Below are 4,535 nucleotides of genomic sequence, written 5' to 3'. Positions count from 1 at the left end.
GCCACACCCAGTTGTTATACTCTTTTTTTTTTTTTTTTTTTTTTTTTTTTTTTTTTATCCTAGGTATTAGGTAGGTACCGAAGTAGGTACCTACATGTGATAGGAATGGCAGTAACATAAACTTATGTAGGTATTAGATTCAAATCAGGGGCCAATGTATCCAAAACCCCACCTACCTACTTAAAAATCACATTGAAATGACATTCGATTGTCAATGGCCTCAGGACTGAGGGCTAACTTCATCGATTGAAGGACAGTAACCAGTAACGTAGGAACCTACCGATCTTATGATATAGGTAAATTAACTAAATACCTGCACACATAGGTAATACACTAGGTAGGTACTACCTACCTTCCTACCTACAGTTCTAAGAAGTGGAGGCTATGAAATAAGGAAAGAGCTAGAGAGTCAGGTCAGCTCCCATGGCGTAGTGATCACTGCTCTCGCCTTGCACGCGGGAAACCAGGGTTCGATTCCCGGCGGGATCAAGAAATTTGTATCATGCAAATGATTGATTCCGTGACTGGATGTTGCGGGTTGCGGGGCCCACTCAGCCTCGTGAGGAAAATGAGTAGCATAGGGGAGGGCTATGATGAGAGAAGAAAAGGGCTAGAGGGGAGGGACTATGAGAGAAGAAAAGGGCTAGAGGGGAGGGACTATGAGAGAAGAAAAGGGCTAGAGAGGAGAGTCTATGAGATAAGAAAAGGGCTAGAGGGGAGGGACTATGAGAGAAGAAAAGGTCTAGAGGGGAGGGACTATGAGAGAAGAAAAGGGCTGGAGGGAGAGGCTATGAGATAAGAAAAGGGCTGGAGGGGAGGGCTATGAGAGTAGAAAAGGACTGGAGGGGAAGGGATATGAGAGAAGAAAAGGGCTGGAGGGAGAGGCTATGAGATAAGAAAAGGGCTGAAGGGGAGGGCTATGAGACTAGAAAAGGGCTGAGGGGAAGGGATATGAGAGAAGAAAAGGGCTGGAGGGAGGGACTATGAGAGAAGAAAAGGGCTAGGGGGGGAGGGCTATGAGAGAAGAAAAGGGCTGAAGGGGAAGGGATATGAGAGAAGAAAGGGCTGAAGGGGAAGGGATATGAGAGAAGAAAAGGGCTAGAGGGGAGGTACTATGAAAGAAGAAAAGGGCTGAAGGGGAGGGGCTATAAGAGAAGAAAAGGGCTAGAGGGGAGGTACTATGAAAGAAGAAAAGGGCTGAAGGGGAGGGTCTATAAGAGAAGAAAAGGGCTGGAGGGGAGGGTCTATGATAGAAGAAAGAAAATAGAAAAGAGAGGTTGGGAGCAAAATTGTTATTTGAGGCATGTACAAGATTTCTACATGACTTGAGCGTATGAGCTTTTACATACTTTCTTCAAGATCATTTTTTCTTCGTTTCCCCCCCCCCTCTTTTCCTTCACCTCTTTCTTTTCTTTCCTTCTTCTTTTCCTATTTTTTCTTCTTCTGCTTTTCCCATTGAAGTTGACTTAGCTATGTATTCTTCTTCATCTTCCTCGAAGGGTTGTTTTAAATGGGGATTTGTATAGGATTGGGAGGGGATTACATTTTTCTCCTCCATGTTCCTTGACGGGTTAATATGAAGGTATATTCGCGAAGAAAAGCAACCCAGCAGTCTATTATTACGGACTTGATGAGAACTGTTGAATAAGCAGAATAAGAGCCCTTAGAAATACCCATCTGTGTGTGCCAAGGATGTTCTGGCTTTAGGAATCCACCCGAAGTAGATATGTTTTTAATTGAGGAGTTTGTCGAAAAAAGGAATGAGAACCTATTCAAGTGTTATAGTCTATAAGTCGTTTTTGCATCAAACACCTCCATTAGTATTTCTTTAAATAAAATTGTTAGCAATAAAAGAACAAGGGTAACAGAACTGTACAAAATCGAATGAATTTAATTTTCTCCTTCCATTAAAGCTTAGGATTGCCAGCCTAGTTAGTTGACGGGTTAATATGAAGGTATATTCGCGAAGAAAAGCAACCCAGCAGTCTATTATTACGGACTTGATGAGAACTGTTGAATAAGCACAATAAGAGCCTTTAGAAATACCCATCTGTGTGTGCCAAGGATGTTCTAGCTTTAGGTAGCCACCCGAAGTAGATATGTTTTTAATTGAGGAGTTTGTCGAAAAAAGGAATGAGAACCTATTTAAGTGTTATAGTCTATAAGTCGTTTTTGCATCAAACACCTCCATTAGTATTTCTTTAAATAAAATTGTTAGCAATAAAAGAACACGGGTAACAGAACTGTACAAAATCGAATGAATTTAATTTTCTCCTTCCATTAAAGCTTAGGATTGCCAGCCTAGTTAACTTGGTTGGTGGCGCGTCTGCTTGTAAGCGCTAGGCCGCCGTTTCGATTCCTGCCCGGGGTGGATTTTATCCTGATGGGATAATCTTCGTTCTCGGAACGGCTGGCTTCCTCCTATCCTGTCTTCCTTCTCTCTTCGATTTCGGGACGATAAGACCATAGCAGATACAGTTCCCTCTGTCAAACCTCTTAAAAAAAAACTTAGGATCGAGATAGGGTCGCCCTGTCACGATTCACAAATAGCTTCAGATTTAGTCCTCGATGTCAAACCTCTTAAAAAAAAACTTAGGATCGAGATAGGGTCGCCCTGTCACGATTCACAAATAGCTTCAGATTTAGTCCTCGATTCTCTCTCTCGTTTTCCAGCATTTTCAGCCACTGAAAGCAGAGAATAATAAAACAGTAGGTATTAGATACAAAATATTAGGCAGATTCAATTGAGTGTAGTTAGGAACCTAAGGTAAATGTTTTTTTTTTCGAATTAGGCGCTTTAACACTTTGGGGAAGGTCGTTCGCGCCGGATTCCGGATGTTCAGATCATATGGAGGAGATTTACACCCATATTTATGAACAAAATGCTGGCTTTTAAGTTCGTGCTAAGCATAGTCTCAAGGCATTTGATTGGTCAATTTTGACTTGACTCTGATCTAAGAACGATCATTCTTGTTCATAAATACGAGTGTTAGTCTTTGTTGGTAGATGAAAAGGGAGTTGACTCCATCGGCGCTGTCATCCAGAGATGGAGGGGGTTGGAGAGAGGAGCGGACTTGGTCGTGTAGGCGGCAAGACAATAAGCGGCGGACGGTGAGTGGCGGACGGTAAGTGGCGGACGGTGAGAAGGTCGCCACACTGACAGAGTGGAGGGTCAGTTTTGGTAAAAAGGTGTAAAAGATTTAAACTCAAAGGAAGTTTAAACTCTGTGTTTGAGGTCGCCGCCATAAATCACTTACCTACTGTTTTCGGTAAGTAGTGGAGGAGGGCAAAGTAAGCGACGAAAGGAAGGTAAGCGGTGCTTCCCCTAGATTCTATTGAAGCGACGCCTCTGGTAGTTTACTAGGCAGTACAACAAATAATGAACTGATACAAAATATGAACTGATACAACAGATGAACTGATTAGGTACTGAACTCAGTAACAAATCACCTGCGTGCACTATATATGTTAACAAGAACTTCTTTTAAGATGATCGCAAAAGATTAACTGATAGCCAATTGTTTCTTTGTTCGGGTCAAATCTTATATGCACTTATAACTTTACTACTTTTTGAGGCACTCATAAGTAAGCCCATCTTTTAGAAAATCCAGCCTCCTCCTAGATCCCATGTTTTTGAAAATTTCCGGCCAATACACGTTACCTATATTCCTAGTTGCAAAGTTACACGATTTTTTTTTTTTTTAAAGAGGTTTGACAGAGGAACTGTAACTACTATGGTCTTATCGTCCCGAAATTGAAGAGAGAAGGAAGACAGGATAGGAGAAAGCCAGCCGTTCCGAGAACGAACATTATCCAATCAGGATAAAATCCGCCCCGGGCGGGAATCGAACCCGCGGCCTAGCGCTTACAAGGGAGACGCACTACCAACTAAGCTAACTAGGCTGGCACGAAAAAATAAAAGAAGTTATATTGACGAACTTTTTTTGAAAATTTCCCGCGTAAACGTTTACCTATTTCAAGGTTAGAGAGTTACACAGAAAAAAGTAACAAGCTGGGCCCGTCCCTCCGGGAATTATTTAGCCCGTAGTTTATTCGATCAGTACCTATGTACCTACCTAATTTGTTTAATATTCAGTTTATTATTATTCTTGATTTGATTTTTCGATTTTACTTTCATGTAATGATTTAAAATCAAGACTAGAGCCCGTTCTCCCTTTATTCCCAATATAAGGTTCAAGTCACCCATCCATTTATTGGCCTTGCTCGGCGTAGCTTAACACACGTCCGGTCTTAAAATAACGACTGAAGTGTTATCTAAAACTTTCTCGCTTTAAGTTCATAGGTCGTCGCGACAAATTTCAAGATCAGACCTCATTTGTGTGAGAAAATGTGAAAAAAATCCCCCAAAAACTTGATATATATAGGTCGACCAGGTTTGGATAAGTCCTTCCATGGGGACAGACAGACAGACAGACAGACAGACTGACGGACAGACCGACACCGAAGCGAATACAATAGTCCGTCCACTATACCTTTTATTATTAGTAATAATAAAGGAAGGACGGACTAAAAAG

Source organism: Diaphorina citri, unplaced genomic scaffold (genome assembly GCF_000475195.1).
Source record: "Diaphorina citri unplaced genomic scaffold, Diaci psyllid genome assembly version 1.1 scaffold266, whole genome shotgun sequence".
NCBI classification, from domain to species: Eukaryota; Metazoa; Arthropoda; class Insecta; order Hemiptera; family Psyllidae; genus Diaphorina; species Diaphorina citri.
This window is presented reverse-complemented; position numbering follows the sequence as displayed.